At 38.8% G+C, this 19,847-nt stretch overlaps 1 protein-coding gene across 1 annotated transcript in view; it reads left to right on the top strand.

Moving 5' to 3' along the window:
• TMEM132D (transmembrane protein 132D) overlaps positions 1-19,847 on the top strand; it is a 274,438-nt gene that overhangs the window by 153,449 nt on the left and 101,142 nt on the right. The window lies entirely within an intron of this gene.

Below are 19,847 nucleotides of genomic sequence, written 5' to 3'. Positions count from 1 at the left end.
CTCTTGAAGGTCCTAATGCTCAGCAAGCCAGTCAGCTCATGTACTGTATTTTGACCTCCTTTTTATGTATTTCTGATGCTGAATACAACAGCAGTTGAATCCTGCTGGAGCTGGTACCTCCTTTGGCTAAAATCTGTGACCAAATATAAGCATTTTCTGCTGTGTTATGGACTTCTCATCATCACCATGTTTCTTTTTCCTTTTTCTTTCTTTTAGTATTCCACTCTGTCAAAATATCAAAACAACGTTTATTTAATAGCGTAATTTATTTATGTCCACTTAAAGTTAAGTCTTCCCTAAATATAACTTGGTGTGCCTTTATCTGGTTTTTATTTTTCTTTAAGCTATGTGTGTCCTCTTTTCAGTGGAAGCTAGTAGAAAACAGTTGCGTAAGCCACAAAGGGATTTTCTTGTCTGTTTTCACTACCTTGTCTACACTATGCACTTGTAACTTGTGTTAGTTGCCAAACAAGGTTCTTGACAGCAGCAGCAGAGGGTGTAAAGGAAGTCGAGTTCCCATCTGCCTGTCCTGCGCACAGTGTCACGCGTTCTTTCTGTGAAAGAGAACTTAATCCTTTCAAGTGGTGGTGCCACCTCAGCAGGTCAGTCTCATCCCTAATGTACTGTTCACTCTGTGCTGACTGTGGTATTTGGAATTGAGCTGAGTGGATATAGGAGATTTTCCACCTCTTATTTGGAGAAAAGGTATTTGCTCATTTCAGGAGCTGTTAGTAGATACACTATCAATTGCACCTTGAATGGCAGTGTAGATATTATACAGTAGCAGTATCCTGCATGTTGATCTGTTAAGCTATATATACAACTCATAGCCTGAAGTCTTTGATGCTAGTGTATTTCTGGGAGGACTTGCTTAAGCTTTTAAAAAGTCTTGTTTGTCTGCTGTTTTAAGTACACTTGAGTTGTAGACTTCAGTGGAAGTTAAGAGGCTTTGCATCTTGATGGATGAGAGATCCAGCCACAAGCATGGAAAAATCGACAGACTCTCTGGGCCACCTGAGTTCTTCAGAGAAATGGAGTGAAACTTGATTTTCTTCTGGTTTAAGTCCAGATCTGATGTCAACTATTGCAAGTAGGAATGAAGAACAAGGGGGGTTTATGCATTCTACAGAAATGTTTAAAGCTAGAGACAATTTCCATTCTACGCTCTGGTAGCATAAAGGGCCTTTTCTGAAATGTTTGTGTGGAATTGGAAAGAAACATCATGATGTCAGTACACAAACCAAGAGATGAGGAGACATGAGATAACAGCTGACTACCTTAAAAGCCAGCCTGCAGTATTAATTTCTACTCTTCTTTTTTCAGTCTTCCAAGCTGTCTCTCTTCTACTTTCAGTAGATAATTAGAGGTAAGTTGTGTCAGAGATTGTCACGTTAGCCTAGTTGTTGAGGTACTTAGATCATCTAAGGCTCTAGAATAAAGAGTCCAGCTGATAGTTTTGCCCTTCCCGTTGTTTCCCAGCACCTGCAGTGAGCCCTGCAACATTTGGAACTGCTGACTGGACTTAGCATAAGCCTGACGGAGTTCAGGAGCTCCAAGGTTTCTGATTATCTGTTCTCCTACTTGGACAAAAGCTTGTTGTATAATCTTAGAAAAGCCTTTTGGTAGAAAAGACGGCTGGAAAGGAGAGAAGAGTTAGTGGCAAGGGAAAGGATAATCTTAGGTATAAGTCACTACAGCTTTATTCGGCTTTGTGCCAGAATATCTCCACTGATCTCCAGTGGGCTCCTTTCTCACTTAAAACTTACAAAATTGTATTTGCTTGTTTGAAGTGAATCAAATTAATTAACATTGAGCTATAAGGAGAGAAGATGAAGGGAGGAGATATATGGAATTGTGATGATGTGTGTTTTATGTCTGGAAATGACCCAAGAATATTGGGTCAGAATACGAAGAACTGGGATGGAATCACAGGGCGTGAGACCTGCTTTTCTTTAGGGTGACAGTGAGTTCAAACTTCATCCTGAATGCCACTGCAGCATGGTCTGATGGATATGACAATGGTCCAGGGAGTCAAGACTATTACAGTGGAAACTGCATCCTCATTGAAATGGTAAAACTCCCATTTATTTCAGCCAGGGACTGGGGTTTACCTCTTTTCCAACCTCTTCTAGTAATCTGCTGTGGCACCCCTATTCCATCAAATGGATCGCTGTGCAGGGTAGCAGCAGTCAAGCTGACAGATTGGCAGAGCACCATGTGGAGCTACTAACCTCTGTCTCCAAAGTAACACAGTGGTGGTAGTGAGGTGCCGGGCAGGGACGCTCTCGTGTGCCTATGCTGCTTCCACCCTTGGAGACGGACAGTCACCAGCAGCTCAGAGGTCTCTGTGCTGCACCGTGCTCCACTGCAGGCTGCAGAGGTCCCAAAAATCGTGTTGTTCAAGTCGCTGCATTTCTGTGTTTTCTAGTTTTTGTAACGTGTGAAATGACTATTGCTATTCCTGCATCTTCATGAAATACTTCAAGACCTCCGTATGAAAGAGACTAGAGAGACCTCAGTGTTACGGTTATTGTTACAACTATCAAAATGTACTCTCTAAAAAGAATTTCAAACTCATGTGTCAAGGTCTCCAAACATATGGGTAGAATCTCAATTGCGTGCATTATGGCTAACGGTTTTTTTCCCCTCTTTCTCTCTCTCCCCTTCGGTGTTTGAAATAACAATCGCCTCTGCAAAATTCAGGGATAGGGCTGCAGCTGGCATGTATGAAGATTTCTTTTGCTCCCACAGTGGGGTGTATAATTGACAGTAATGGCTGTAAAATCCAGAGCTCAGGGGCTAGAGTTTTTTTCAAGCCATTACTCTGGAAAATACAGAGTTTGATCAATGGCTGAGCATTTCAGACTGGTATTAATAAACGCAGAATGTTAAAGATCCCCTTTAAGAATAAATCATCTAATTCAGTTTATAATCCTAACTGTTGTTTAAAAAGAAATAAGAGCAATAATGAAAACAAATTACCCTTGATTTAAATATTAATCATATACGGTAATTGTGCCTGAATAAATATTTCAGTTGCAGAGAGTGGATTGTATTGTCAAACATTGGAAACTGTGCCGCCACTGAATTCAGTGTCCTGTATTTATGTTTCCTAAAGAAGAGCTGGAATGCTTTGAAAGCTTTCTTCTGCTCTGTCTGTTCTGTGTGTGTCACTGTGTGTTACGGCGTGCCTCCGTGAGTGATGTATGCTAACTGAAGGAAGGAAAGGACGTCAAATTGGCACAGGCTCCTCGCTGGGGTTGCTTCAGCCGGATCAAAATGATGTATATATCTTCATAAAGCCAGCAACATTCACAGCACTGGGGGCTTTGTATTGTCTAGGAACGCGAAGCACAGCTAAAAATTTTCTCTGTTGTAGTTTTAGGGGGAGCTGGTGTAGCTGATACTGTAAGTTAGTGCTACTAACCTAATCTAGTTATAAAGTGATGTGCCACTGAACTTTTCTTCTTTAAATAGCCAACTTAGATCTCCAGTCATTTAGAAAACTGCATCATCAGCTACTGCTTTTATTTTTCATCATTTCTGTTTCCCTGATGAATCTTGTGGAACTCCACTGTACTGTTGAAGACCAGAATTACCACCTAAACAGTCCCCAGATTTGAAGGGCTTCAAAACAAACTAATGGAGGACTTAATATCTTTATTTTAAAGACTGACAAGGCGGCCATTTTTCCAGTTACGTATTACACATTTGAATGCAATGGAGTGGAATAATCTAGCTAGAAAAGAACTCGGTTTTTGAAATCTAACTCTTCTTTTATGGACTACCATGGGCTTTACAGCTCATGGAGACTAGGAAGGTGTGATACAGAAAAACTGACCGTTCTTTAAGGTGTTCCACTCTGATGGATGTACTGCAAACAAGCCTAATCTATTAATGTAAAAGGATGAGGTTCTGCTTTTGTAGCATCTTTTTGTAGATCAAGATTTGTTTTTTTGAAAATCCTAATTTAGCCCTGAACTCTTCTTTCTGGCCTGTTATGAAGAATTTTCACTGACAAATCTCAAAGCCCTGAATCATATTCAGAATGTCAGAAAACTATAGCGAAGAGTGGTGAAGTAGCTTGCACGGGGTCACTCACCAGAGGAGTGACAGAGCCAGGCGTCGCCTGTGTCCTCAGTTCAGTGCTTTATGTCAACAGCAATATTTCATGATCGTGGCTGCTCCTGTTGTATCCCTGCTTGGGAAGGGACCCACTGCCATGGGAGCCACTTTACTCAGTCCGGTTCTGATAGTGAATTTCACCTGGAACTTCAGCAGTGGTATAGGATAAGTGGAAGTTTCTCTTTCCATCAGCTATGAATTTGGCTATATTTTATAAGATAAATGAGAAGAGCAAAGGATCAGCATATTTTCAACATACGACTTTCAGAAAATAGGGGCACACTTTAATTTACACTCATCGATACTGATGGAGATGTCACTATTTTCATACCTATGGGAGAAATATCTGCTATGGAACTGCTAACTGCTTTAATCCTCTTCATTTCCCTTTCTTACACAAATGGCTTCCAACTTGTTTCTACTTCATCTTTTCTCCACACAATTCATCTGCCCACTTCTCACATCTATGTAAAAACTTTGGCGTCAATCCTTGACTGTTTCATATTTGAGAATATTTTGTTCCTTAGCATTGGTAAAGTGTGCACCAGAGATTTAGATATGAATTTGTTGCTTCTTGTTTTACATCTCCACAAAGTTTGCAGAACACGATGCTTCTTTTGTGAACAAAGAGTATGAGTTCTAAATTATTAAATATGGAAATAAGAGATAGAAACACGTGGTAGCTCTTTTTCTTTTGGATTTGTCAAAAAGAAACATGATTCATTCATGTTACTGCATGTTTTTATCATGAAAAACACTTGATTCTTTTCTCTTCCTTAAGTTTCAGAGTTACTTCTATTCATTGTGTGTCCTAGGATGCTGTAATATAGAAAATAATCATATTGCCTTTTAAATTTACATTAGCTGTGCTAATGATCATAAGCAACCCATCAGATACCAAGCGTACTCTACACTGAGAAGCTTAGTAGTGAGAGGAGGACCCATTTGTTCATGATAACGTTATGAGCTTTGGTTTACTGCTTTCCTTATATAGTCAGGATGTCTGGGAGCAAAAGTGTAGGTCATGCTCTTAATTATGTGGGAGACCTGTTTCAAGGGTTCTGTATTCCTACATGGGTCATTTTCATGCAGCATTGAGCAAGGGTCAGGAGTAATTCTCTCCACATATAATTTGGTAAATTTACTGAGTTGAACTGGTGATTTTGCTGATAAATGAGAGCCTAGCTCAGCAGAGTATTTAAATTCATTCCTATTTAGCAGAGTACTTACACATATGCTTAACTTATAAAATGAGATTGAGTCCCAGAAGACTGAAAGAGCTTGCTTCAGTGGTTTACTGAGCAGGGGTCAACTTCTGAACTGGAACTTTAAAGAAAATCAGGGAGCCATAAAAGTTAAGGCGTATTTCAGTGAGCAGCCAAAAGATAGAAGCCTGGTTTCTATGTGTTTGCTGCTTAGGAATGAGTGCGTACGTGGATTCTTAGGGAGTGTACTGCATCCTTTCTGTCAGAGGGGTTTATCACTTGGTCTGTTCTCTTCTGTTGTCTGTCTGCTTCCAAAAAGCTTAATAGTTCTTAACCTCTATCCTTCTGCCTAGTTTTGTTGAAATTGGTCTAATGTTACTGGAGGGAATGACAGACACACAGACACACTGATTGCATAATCCTTTATTAAGGAACTAGGCAAAAAAAACGAAAAAGGCTTGTTACAGGCATATCTGCCACTGCAAAAAATATTTATTTCTAAGCATTTTATCCTATCTAATTTTAAAACTTTCCAGTTATTGTGTCTGCCATTTCCTTTTAAGACTCTTCCACTGTCCTTTTGCTTTGAATTTGGTCCACATTTCCTGTTGTTTCTAATTATACTCGCCTGCCTACCTACTCTAGCAATTTTCTCTCCTTGACGCTTAAATCCTTGAAATATTTGTGGAAAGTTAGCACTTTCTGTTTCTTCTGCCTTTTAAACCTCACCTACTGATTTTTTCAGAAAATCACCAACCTACCTTCTGCTCTTCTTGATGTTAGTTCAAGTATTGCACATTCAGGCCCTCTGAAAATCTGGCAGATTATTTCTTCTACCATTTTTAGGAAAACTTGCCCATTTCCTTCAATCGTTGTGGCTCTTATTTGTACCTTCTCCTGCTGTGCAATGAAAGCATAACTCAAGTCAAGCAGCTTGAGTGAAGCAAAAGGAAAACCATGCCTAAAAATCTTTTTATATTCATAAACTGAGGTGATAATTTTGGCAGTGCTGTTTTAATTCTTCATGTCATTTGGTTGCTTTTATTACTCATAACAGCCTCTTGTTGGATTTCTCCACACATATTCCAAGAATCATGCTAGTTATGAGGTTTGAATTATGTGGCCTATCCAAATTTTCCATCTTGCTTGCTTGGAGGACATATTTTAAGTCTATGTTTCTTGGTGATTGTGTGTTCCAGTTAGTACACACTTGAGGATTTTCTGTTGCAGTGGAAGAAGAGTAGTGTGTATATTTGCAATGGTTTCATGTTAGCCTTGCAAGGAAAGAGAGTTTACATTCAATTAAGACATTAAAGACTCAGAATTGGACTATGAAACCATAGTGCAATAGCAGTAAGAGTATAAAAAAAAGGGAGTCAATAATTCAAGCAATCTAATGTTTAGGTGTCTGCTATGAAATGAAATCCTGCCTGTGTTTTGATACATTTTTACCTCTGATCTCATTGTCATCTTGTGAAGCTCTGCTATTCATGAAGGGAAATCTGATTCACAAATTTCGATAAGGGTGGTAAATTTTGCAGTGCCTCTGAGTAGAAATTGATCTTCACTTACTGCTTTTTCCTGTTATGTGAATGATTTATGAACCTGTTGAAACTATTAATGATTACTAGCATTACCGAATTCATTATTATAATAATTAGGGTATCTCTTCCCTTGCCTCCAGTTCAATAAAAGCAATATGTCTTTTTAAAGGGCTAGATGTACATCTTTCCACTGTCAATTATAAAGATTTCGAAGTACGGTCCTGAGATTCTTACAAGCAGAATCAATGCAATTTGTGCTGCTGTTCAGCCCCCAGACTTGGTGGTTGGTTCCTACAGAATCTTCTTTTAAGATCCAAGATTAGTATCTTGAAACTTATCAATAAAAGTGGCTTTAAAGCCCAAATTACATTAGATGGAAGTTTGCCAAATAGTAAGGAAGCTTATGTGGTGTGATATGTCCGTCACATAAGCTGATAACATGAGATCCTCACTCTCGTTATGTGATATTTCTTATTCGCACTGGCACATTTCCTTAGTATTTCATGAAGTATTTCCCTAATTCATGCCATGTCTATTTTTCTCTCTCCTCCAGTTTTCTAGTTATTAGTTTGATCATATTATTATTTTTACTGAAAGAGTACTTAGCTTTTGGAAATGGCAAACAGCTGTAGTTGCATTCTGACAGAGTGTATTAAGATAACGTAGTGAGAACCTACGATTTCTCAGCCTGCCTACTTAGATCAGTGAGTATTTAAAGTCCACGTAAGTTTATCTGCAGAAATGTAATACTTTTGTTTACAGCTATATTGGGGTAGGGAAGGAGTTGTTGGGCTGGAGGTGATTTGAGGATGTAGAAACATCGAAGGAATAATTTTGAATGAGGGAGCTATTATCAGCCATTACATGTTTCCAGAAGGTCTGCAGAGTTATTTAGTGTTTTGCTATGAGCACTTGTAGGAAGTGGAGCTGCATTTGGCCATACTATCCATTTCAACGTCTGGAGTGTGCTATGGTCCAGTCGCTCTGAGCGATAGCTCATACAAGGCTTCACTTCCAGCCAGAGTGGCTCCTCTGGCTGCTTTAAATGTTAGAATAATCAGGTTCTGGAAGAGCCTTTCAGGGGAATAGGGATTTAAAATCCCTAACTGCTTTTAAAATGGAGCTTGATAAGTTTATGAAGACATTATATGATGTGGTGGTTGCAGTAGCAGGGGGAACTATCCATATGGACCAAGGTCTCTTCCTGTCCAGACCAGCACATAAATGCAGCTCTGTCTTCTTTCCTGTGCTGAATTTTTTTCATCTAGAATGAATGATCATAGCTTTCACATGGACAGTTGGTCTTTGTGTTTGCTTTAGCAGCTCCTGGACCATTTGCATAAATAAGATTAGGATGGCTTGATAAGCAATTGCTGATGGTCAGATAGAAAAGGTAGACCTCACCAAAGGGTGGTGACTGAGTGCACTCCCATAAATCAGTGCAAATTGTTGCTCTTATCTACCCTGGGGATAGTTTGCTGGTCTCAGTACATCTTCTATTGGATAATTCTCTGCAGCATAATAGCCACAATCATAACTTGCCCTTACTATATTCTTCATTGTAATTCCTCAGAGAGTATCCAAGGATTGCCAGGACGTACATCTCCCCTTATATCTCACCAGTCCTTCTAAGCTCAGGTGCACACAGCCTCAGGCTCAAAGTGGTGAAAAGTCAGGTGCGTCAACACTGGATGCAATGAGACCCAAAACGATGACACTGCTTGACTTAATGGAACTTAATGACACTGCATGACTTAATAGTTCATGCTAATGAGAACATGAGTTCTGCGAGCTTTTGAACTCACACAATTTTTAATGTCACAAGTACATCAAAAACTATGATTTGATTTGACAGGGCCTAGGACTCAACTGCAGACCTGTATCATCATCCTGTCTGCATGATTTCATCATGGCTATCAGATTATCCCAGGGTGTACAGAGGGGAGACATCTGCTCAAATACTAAAACTGTACCATAGCTGGAGCAGGGAAGGGGTACTGTAAGGGGGTACTGTATCTTGATCGTTACGGCCAATGTATTTTAGTGAGCATAGCTCAGCCTACCAGGTCAAGGTTGAAATATGTTGATAAAGCAAAACAAATGAACATACTGCAGTGTATGCCCAGAGATATCTGTTCCATGCTGCCAACTTTAACATGTGTAATATACAAAACAGAGATCAATATTTGCATATGCACTTACAGTCATCTTCAATTGATAAAAATTGGTAGAGAACATCATGGCTTCTGTATGTCCATATAATTCCCAAAATAGTTATATATTTTAATAAACTTTTAATATTTATATTATTAATCAGTTTTGTAGGCCCTTTCCTGTATTGTATGCTTTTTTTCATGAGGGTCTCGTTTCGCCTTATAGTACAGCAGATACTAATGACATTGATGAAATAGATGCTGCATTTTAAGGAGCTTGGTTGTGCTGAAGCTCACAAGTGCTGTGCAGCTAGCAAATCGGATTGTGAAGGATGAAAAGCAGAGGTGGCAGTTTTCCATTTAGTGCTGGTGATCAGATACTGTTTTGCTGTAGGACAGACAGTCTTGGAAATAGCCTGGCAGAGCATGGTGTTATCTAATTTTCAGGTTTTAGTAAATGTAGTCTCTTGATATCACCTTTCTCAGCATGCCTCCAGATCCATTATTTTCACCATAAGAATTTGTTTGTGAAATGAACTTTCTTATCGTTGCATATTAACACCGTCTTTCAATTAAACTTGGACAGAATAGTTTGTAAAATTACTTGTGGTGGAAGAGAACAGAAGCCTAACAGACATCAAGATGACTTCTAGTTACTTGGTCATGGCCAAGTTTCAAACCTTTAAGAGCTGATGGAAGAGAGGACTCAGTTCTTATGCCTGCCTGTGCCACTTACACATGGGTGCTAATGTATGAAGTGCAGGTCTAAGCACTCAGGCTATCCCAGAATTTCCATAAGGTCACAAAAAGGACTCTAAATAATATGCCTCTTTGGAAAACCATGTGAGAAAATTTAAACCATACAAACTTAATCCAACACTGAAATTGGCCCTGCTTTGAGAAAGGCATTTGACCAGATGGCTTTCAGATGTCCCTTCCAACCAAGATTACCCTACAATTCTGTGATGTAAAAATATATTTCAGCCTAAAGCTCTTTCAAAAAGCTGGGGGGGGAGGGGGGGAGGCAATGTATATATTCTCTCTTCAGTTTATTTTTCATGTTACTGCTTAAAAATAAGAAAGAAAAGAGATTCTGGAAGCTTCTTTTATTTTAGTGTTAAGGAAGCTGGAAAGCATGTCTTTTTTAATTCTAGACTTGGTAGATACTGAACATTTGTGTAATGAAAACATCAATTTTTCTTTTAGTTGAAAAGAACTTTGCACTTTTGCAAGATGTATAAGTTCAGCAGAAATACTTTCTGAATAGTTCACAGCAGAGGAAGGTCCTATAGTTGAGGATACTAATCTCATGTATTGGCTATGCCTTGGCAGATCTCTCCAAAGAAGCCACTAATTTTGAAATATATTGAGGCCTTGAGTCTTCTGAAATGTAATGCTGCTTTTATAGATAATTGCAGTTGTTGAACCAGTGTATAGACACTAATAAGCAAGGCATAAAAAAGGATTGGTATAGATCTTACCTTGGAGACATGAATGGAGCTACGTGCTAAGATACTGGATCTTCCACTCTGGGTTTAAGACTACAATTAAATTTTTAAAAAGTGAGTAGGGGAGATAATTTTAAAATAATTTTGGATGCCAAAGTTAAATGACCAAGATGGGCATCAAGGAGAGCAGCTGATGTCTGAAGCATGGATCATAAAGCAGCAAAATGCTGCATCTTTGATGTGAATGCAAAAATAGTAACTTAGTCTCATAAAGTATCACTTCTTGAGGAGACTGACTCTAGAAGTACCTTTTAGACCAGTTTCTCAACATGTTCAGGCTGGTAATTCCTTGCTTGAATTTTAAATGTATTACATCTGCTAGAAAAAAATAAAAATAAGCACTGTATCAATGGCAGCCATGATAAGTTTATATAAAAGATTTATTAGGTGTGTATTTCAGAAGATGAGCAAGAGCGTGCAATCATGAAAGGAAATAACAGGTGGAGTGAGGGGAGTAAGATTTTTACTCTTCAGCACCTCATCGCCTCTTCAATTGCTTCTACCCAGGACTATGATCACGGCCTGGAAAATGTAGACCCTGTGATAGGCACTCTGTAGAAGACAGAATTAAGGCTGTTTATACATATTCTGCATGTTCCCTTTCGCAGAAGGGTGAATCTCACAGGATCAGAGTGAATGACTGGGTTATCTCTTTGTTCAACTCAATTTTGCCTAGCCGTAATCGGGCTCGTTGTGCAACAGAGTATTGAGCTAGGTCAGTACTAGGTCATGCCTCCTGCATGGGCACATACATCCATGTGAGCCAAAGGTTTCCCTTGGCCTTGTGTGTGGTGATCACGGGAACAAAGCCCTATTGCCTTTGTTAAACAAAATTCTGGAACTCGGAGGAAGCTTTCCTATATATCCCATATGCAGATAACTTGGTCTATATGGTTGCCTTTCAGGGAAAATAATTACTAAAAAAGACTTAACCTGAATTCAGCAAGTCTAATCCCACGTGTGTTTATGCAGAAGTATAAATTTGCTGTTCATGTATACAAGGGGTTTTAGGTGGATAAATATTTGTAGGATGAGGAAGGAATTTTGCTGCAGGATAATATACTGAGCACAGTGCTTGATGTCGTGATTTGGTACGCTGGGATTACTCAATAGCAAATATTTGCAGCACTGGCCCTGTAATTTTTTAGTATGAAAATACTGCATCTCATTCCCTGCTGATTGGCGTTATGTTTGTGCAGCTCCTCCTGGTCAGCAAAAGGTTTATTTCATTTTCAGGAGACAGTGGTAGTGAAGTATTAGTGACAGTGTTAACAGTCTGGGAAATTGTAAAGTGAATGAAATATCTAAGGCTTTTTTTAGGAACACTCAAGACTGGTGTTGATCTAAAGGCTTAGGTCTGGGGGTCATGATGCAAGAGTTAAATTCCTATAGCGCTGCCAGTCCTGGCAAACCAAGGACATGGAGTCAACACGGCAGTTCCGTGTGTACTGAAGTGTAACTTAATTGGGGCCTTTACACTTGGTTTTCCTACCTGTAAAATGACTATTATGTTATCTTTCTCCTATGTTTTGCTTTTGTCAGTTAAGACAACAGTCATCGCTTTCTGCAGTTGTCTCGTACAGTGTAGTCTGAGCCTTAGATGGATCCTGTAGAAACTTTACCAATTAATATAATTTGTGGCTGTATGCTTGGTTTCCTGTTTTGCAGCTTTATCACACTTATATGTGAGTTATGTTATATTTATTGTTATTTTTATGCTGAGGACAATAAAAAACAGCAGGTGGAGAAACCCAGACTGACAATGTATTTGCAGTGTTTTATTAGACTTCGTACTGTCAGTAAAACTGTTTTCTTAGTCCTGCAATTCAATCCCACCTGCACAGTAACTGCGGGTTTTCTGCTGTTGCCTCATGATTGGGCTACTTCAAAAGTACTTGATGTTTACTGACTGCTGTGTTGAATAATTTATTGAATGATTATTAGACTGGATGTAGTAAAGTCAATGTTGATTTACCAATTTACCATCCCCTTACCATAGTGTGGTAAATGATCACTGGATTTACTATGTCAAGAGATGCTCAGAATTATGGTTCTGAACTGAAATGCTGGCTTGGTGGGAAATTATATTTTAAATTCATATCATATTAAAAGGTTTGCTAATTTCTACCCACTTTTGAATGGTTTGAGTTATTTGGGAAAACTGCTATCAACAGCTGGAAAATTGTATAGTGAATTATTTACTTGAAAACAGCAAAAAAAAAAAAAAGTCAAATAAATAATTCAGCAAATATTTCTCAACCAGCACTGCTGATGTCATGCTCCAGAGAGATGGATCAATTTTTTTTAAATAACTTTATTACATGATTAGCAGACTCTTTTTTTTGTGATTTTTTTTTTTTTTTTTTTGCTAGTTGGTTCACTTCATACACTGATTCCTGAAGAAAAATGACTTTTCGGCCTACCCATCACTGAATTTTTAATAGTAAGATGACAATGAATAAAATTAAATTTTAATGTACTGCTGTATGTATCACCTTATCTTGATATATCAATGGTGAATAATGATCTTTGCTGTAATGCAGTAGGCTAGATTCTACCGATATTGGTTTTTTTTAGAATACCCTCTCTGACCTTGGGAAGGTCAGAGCCCCAGGCTGCATGCCTCACTTTCCTGTCTAAAATATTTCTTCCTTTTTGGTATTTGTTTAGACTAAGACCAGGGACTGATGCATATAGCATGTATATACTAGTTTGCTGGTGACATACGGTGCAGGTGTTGCACCATATTGTTTGGGTTTGTTTTAATAAAATTCTAACTTTTTGGATAAACTCAGGCATTTTATTTTCAGTTGCAAAGGAGGATTGGAAATCCTGCTAGCCTTGCCAGCTATATTCATACCTACTGAATGGATTTCGGAGATCAAGCATTGGATATGTTGAGCTCACATTCTGGAGCCGAGCCAGCTCCTCAGCTGGTGAAAGGCAATATCATGCTGTTAACTTGTTATGTTTAATGTCAAATCTTGTAATATTTGATTTTTACCTTAAATCTTAGTTGTAGAAATAAGATAGTTCACTAAAATTCTGCAATTTTTATACTGTATAAAAGCTTTTCTGAAAAAGCTGGAAAATATTCATTGATTGCACTCTGGCTCAGAAAACAGAAGGAAAAGACAATCAGAATCATTAAAATAAAGAATATCTTTGCCTGTAAGATCATTTTGAAGGGTTTGGCTTATGGTTTTTGTACACGTGAGACTGGTAGAAGACCCCAACCCGGAGATGTAAAGCTTCCAAAGATTGCACATCAGTAGTGGAACGCTTTTCTCAGCTTTGTCTTCCCACATTGTATTGAAGAGTTGAAATCTTGCCTGAAGCAGACGTGTTTCTGTGCATTGTTTTAGGGTAGACCTGCACAGGAAACCTAAAGGTAGCATGTTTTGATTGCTGAAGTTAAAAATAAAATACACAAAAAACACATAAAAAAGAGATTAAATGTGGATGTGAAGTTTACACCCATCATAATCTCTTGCAGAGGGATTTTTAAATCGCCTCTGGCTGAATTGGAAGAAGTTATCGGCATTTCCAAAGCAATGGCTTATTGTGTGGTGATGAGCACCAAAGAAAAGCCAAAATAAATTAGCCTACCATAACACATAGCGTTCCTTTCTCATTCTGTGCTTTTTATTCCTCAGATGTCAGTATTATGGTCTCCTTGTCAGTGATCCCACATTTTTTACTTGCGCATCCTATACACGTAATTTCTAGGATGCTATCAAACATGCCAAGCAGAAGTAGTTTATTGCATTGCAAGTACCTGTTTATGCAGAAGAGATGTGATCTCTATCTCTCTGGCAAATACAGAGAGGAATGCAAATGTGTCCCCCTGCCACAACAGTTTGACTCTCAAGCAAAGGCTTTTTAAAACAACCACCACCGCCCCAATAAAATTATGCTCTTTCCTGAAACCAGAGTTGTGGGTATTTGTTAAGAATTCAGCAAACACTAGACAGGCAATCTTTACTTGGTAAAGATAAACTAAAACATTATCAGGATCCTTTCCTGACTACTTTAAGTATGACTCAACTGAGAAGAAAGTTTGAAACTGTGTTTTCTTTTTTTGGCTACTGTCTACACTAGCTCCGTTGCCCATTCATCTGGATTTTTTAGGTGTTTCTCCCAAAGCATCTATGCACTCCAAGCCTCCTTGTTTATTTTTCTATCATTCTCCTTTTACCTGCGTTTCACAGAAGTTCATTTTCTACTTTTCTATCTCTCACATTCTTCTGTAACAGGTTATTTTTCTTTTTCTCTGTGATTTTTTTTCTTAATTTCTTCTCGTTTCCTCTTCCATTTTTCCCCACCCAAAATCTGTCTAGGTGGGAAGACAATATGTTACTCAGTTGCATGCTCTCAGTAGCATTGCAAAATGGATAAAGTCCACGGACTTCTGGCACCTGCTAGGGCTATGCTTCTGTAGAGAAGTGCAATGCTTGTGCACTATAGTGGAGCTCTAGGGTTGGAGAGAGATTATTAAGCAGAAGGGAAGGAGGTACAAAAAAGCAAATATACCAAAGGAAAGGCTGATTCTCTAGAGGTCCTTTGGAGTCCTTTTGACCTCCTACTGTTTGGTTAGGAAACAAGCACCCTATAGTGATAATATTAGGAGTAATGGCTTGCAATTCCAAAAGGGATGGGCAAAAAAGGTTTGTAAAACTGCTTTTAGTGAAATTGTTTAAATTCTGAAGAAAATACCATAGAAAAAGCTTTTCAAAAAAACTATATCAGAAATGAATTGTTTTGGAAAACTGTGGGAGTTCAGTTACTAAAGGGCAGTGTTTTGTTTTCACTGTTCTTTCTTATGCCTTTATTCTACATCTTATAGATGTAGAACATCTTATACATCTTATAGATGTAGAATAAATATAAAACAATATAATATTGTTCATAATATATAACAATAATATGTTGTTCTATATTATTTCCTACCACACAAGGAAGAAGTTATATTTAACACATATTGCCACTGCTGGCTCTGTGCAGTGGCAGGACAGTTGACAGCAAGCCTTAAAACCTTTTTGCAGCCCAACTGATAGAGCTGGAAATAGCTAGCATGGTGTTTTTATCTGGTATGACAACACAGCATATTATCTTACTTTTACCCAAAGATTTTTAAATCACTTCATTTCTGAAATAGTGGTTATACACCACTTTGTGTGTCTAAATCATCTTATATACTTTGTGGTGTATAAATCACCTTATCCCTTTTTTTATGGGAAAGTAATTTTCAGTTTAATTTTCTCTCCTGTAAAATGAGGATAATGGTTTTCACAAACTCCCTCAGGTCTCATGGGGTCAGCTGTGCTGCTGTCTCCCCTCTCTCATGCTAGAAAGTTTTTCCAGTTATCCTGGAAACATTTCTTCCTTTTCTGAGCACTGCTGTTCCACCTCTCAGCTTGGCCTGTGCAGCATTTCTGGCCACAGACTCTTTCAATACTCTGCAAGAGATGTGCTGGAGACCTAGGTACATGTGTTGAGGTAGAAACGAATAAAGATTACCTCCTTTCTTTCTCTCTCCTCCCCAAGGCTCTTTCATTAACATTCCTATGATACATCTTATTTAGCATATTCATGGCTTTAGGCTTCTTGTGTCCATTATAGCCTTCTAAAGACAGTGATAAAACTTTATACGTTGTATTATAAGAAACATTACATGCCTGGTTGTTTTAGTAGGTTCAGAACAAATCTTGTTTTGTGAGCATTATATAAAGATCAAAGCTGATACCAAGCTAGTGAAATCAGGAATGGGATACTTGAATTGACTAACGCTGCCAACATCCAGTAGCTATTCTTGGATCTACAGGGTCTCCTCTTGAATAATCGTGTCCTGCAGGGCATACCCTCCCTCGAGACCCAGAAGAGTGGCTGGTTCTTTCTCTAAAGAAACTTGACACAATGGCACAGGTGTTAGCAGTTGGCCGAGAGCCTTGACACCAGCCTCTCAGATTTAAAAGGACTCCCAGGCCAAAAGGGCAGAAGAGAGATTTTAAAGAAAAAATATTTCCCTCGGTCAGGGATGTGTCAGAAGAAGCAGGTGCAGACTGGCTCTGCGGAGGTAGGAAATACTCCCCTAGAGACAGGGCAGAGTTTCCCATTGTTCTTAATTTGTCAGAGCTGCTTGATCTTTTGTTAGACAGGAAATTAAAGGCAGATTAAGAAATATAGTACAAACATGCCTGTGCTGTCCTGGCTGACAGGAGGAAAGACCAGACTACTCCATTCCAATGAGGTTTTCTTTTTATTCTGTCTTCCTTGTCTTCAGATTGGGCTGAGACCCTTTAAAAATGTGTCTATGTGGCCCACAGCTCAACAGGGCTCTGTTCACGAGGAGACTTTATTGGCACCACAGTGAGCTCCGTTACAGTTTAACTCTCAACTATAAACAGCAAAAACCCACGTGAAGGATTTGACTTTAAATTAGCACCAAGAACTGTTTCGCTTTGACCACTCTTCAACTCAGCTCGGATTGCTGTTGTGAACCTTTGGGTTTGTCCATCCTAAACTTTCTAATCCTGTGGCCTCCTGTATTGTAACTAACACTGTTGCTGTACTCTTCATAGCAATAATGGTTTTAGCATTAGCAAAGACAAGCTGCCAACATGCTATTGCATTACAGTGACCATAAAGTGTATGCCTACCTTGAGGAGGATTAGGCTGTTAGGCATCATTTCAAGTAGCAACGGGTGACTACCCAATGGAAATATTCCTATTGTACCAAGCAGCCTTGACTTTAAAAGAAAAACCACAAATATTTTTATGTGACTGAACTCCGGTAATGGATACTATTTGTCCAAATTTCTCCATTTACATTTTTTAACTGTATTTTCTGAAGGGTAACTTTTTCACTTACTTCTCTATGGAAGGATTTCAATTGCTAAATACTGCTTAGAAAGGCTGTAAACCGGGGACACAGATCCATGGGACTTGCACATGGAAGGATCACCATAGTAAGCGATGAGTAAAGTAATTAAACAAAAGTTCCTGACCTGGTGCTGATAGCCTGCGTCTGATCATACGTCGTGCAATACTTTCACTTTTTTTTTTTAATACACCTTTAGTAAGAGTAATGAGATTCTTATTGATTTTTGAGGTGCTTTGTAATCTTGTCATTTGGAGGTGTTTAGTATTTCTAAGAGGAACTAGTTCAAATAATTTCTATCAAAATCACATTTGGTAGCAAAGTGTGTGTGCGGGTTGCTACAAGAAATGCTTCATTAAAATACCTGCTTTGAAGGAGAAATTAAAAATATTTCCATTATTTTGGGGTTACTGTAGTTGTGCCATATGGGAACTGTAGTTCAAGAATATAAGGACCATGCCCCACTTCTCTCTCCCCATCTTTTTCTCCTTCCTTTGTTTTCCTGTATCCTAATCACTTTTCTCCTTTTCTCCTGGAAAAGATGAAGCTGATTGCCTTTTTTGACAATCATTTGGTTTCTCCGTGGTAATCTGCCCTGCAGTCCCCTCCCGTGCAGCAGTCCCTCGCTGCTGTTACAGGACACATTTCTGGTGAGAGCACCAATTCTGCAAAGCCGGCGATTGGTAGTAGCAGACAGCAATGCAATAATAAAGCAATGCACCCTGAATAGAATCACAAAACCAAGGTTCATTATGTGAAGATTCAATTAGTTCTTTAAACACAGAAACTGTGCTAGAACATACTGTACAAAACAGGATCACTGCCAAGTATTTATAGGCAATGCATTGCCCATTCCTGCTCATACAATTAAGGTAACTGAGCTTCAATAGTCACAGCTGCATAAAACGGCTTTCTGATCCTACCTAGGTCAGCATGAATAAGACTGCATTCAGTGCTGGTTTAGAAATTGTGCTCTTTTTTTCCCTGACATGAAGACATGAGAAATTGAACACAATATGTTCCATTTTGGAAACACAGAGGCTCCTTTTAAATTCTATCCAGGAGAGCGAGAACTCAATGCATCCATTAAAGTCCGAACCTTAAAGATTATCAGATTAAACTCTTCAAGCAGTAGCTTTGGATAAAGCATTGGATTTAGCCAACATGATAAAAATCTCTGAGTATTTTGGGAAGAACCCCAAACTAGGGCTGTTGTCATAACTGGTCTTCACAAAAAATAGGCCTAGTTTTAGGTTTTTTTCCACATCAGCTGGGAAAACTTGCTGGGTTTTGGGCACATTCTGCAATTCTCTAATCAGTTGCTGAAATGTTTCCTCTTTCTTCTAGTTGCACTCTCCAACATAAGCGGCTTGTGACACTTCAGTGCCGTGCCATTCTTTCTCTCCTTGAGTATTATCCCACTGAAAGAAATTCTGGTCTTTCCTTTCCCCTCCACGCAAACTCTGAAGATCTGTTCAGCCTTCAGTGCTTCAGAAGTAGAAGTACTGTCATTCTCAATATTCCCTGTATTTCTGCACTGCTAAGAAATTCTGCATTCCTTGACAACTTTACAGTAAATTGAGTATTTTCTTGTCTCTGTAAATGCCACCAGACTATGGAGCTCACCTTGCCAAGACACACAATAGAAACTTCACTGCATTGCTTTCTGTACAGTACCTGATTTTATAACAAGCTTTGCATGAATTGCACCAATGAGCCCCTTTCCAGTTTTCCCTCTTTTCTTACATTTCTGCTTTATGGTATTCACTTATATAACCCATGTAACCTTAGGAAGGAGAGCATGTAAAGACAAAGTAGCATTGATAAGGTATCAGTAACCCCAGTGTTGCCAGAGTATCCTGGAGAATCACATCTAGTAACTCTTTGTTCTTTTCTAGTGTTTTTTGCTCAAGGATCTTGGCAGGGTTGGCCAATACTAAATAATCCAGTTTTGTAACTCCTCTCCTGCAACAAGCTAAATTATCTGTAATTCCTAGTTTAGCAAAGGACAGAAGGAGCTTCAGACAGACATTCGCAGCAAGGTAGCAGTATAGCCAAAAATTATTAATTCCAACTTTTCCAATCCTCTGCTCCCTGCTGCCCTGATTCATGGACCCCATCCTGAGCTTTGACCTCTGTTCCATGCCTCCCTTTTTAAAAAGCAGAAAATGCTCTTAATGCAGTGGTTTCCCATTTCAAGGAGTGATTCACTTTAGATTTGCTCATGTGTTGCTTTAACAGGGAGGAAATACAATGTACTTGTTAAACAGAGAGCCTCCGAGTCAGGATTTTTAGGCTGTAGCTTTAGCCTTAGCTTTACCTTGATTTTTTGTTTTTTTTTTTTGTTCCTCCACCTGTAAAATGGGAGCAGTCTTTAGTGATCCATGTCACAGTGTTACAAAGCCACTCGAATGTATGGGAAATACCCCAAA

This window comes from Ciconia boyciana, chromosome 15 (genome assembly GCF_034638445.1).
Source record: "Ciconia boyciana chromosome 15, ASM3463844v1, whole genome shotgun sequence".
In the NCBI taxonomy this organism is placed as follows: Eukaryota; Metazoa; Chordata; class Aves; order Ciconiiformes; family Ciconiidae; genus Ciconia; species Ciconia boyciana.
Note: the sequence above shows the minus strand (reverse complement) of the source record. Positions and strands in the feature narration are given on the sequence as shown.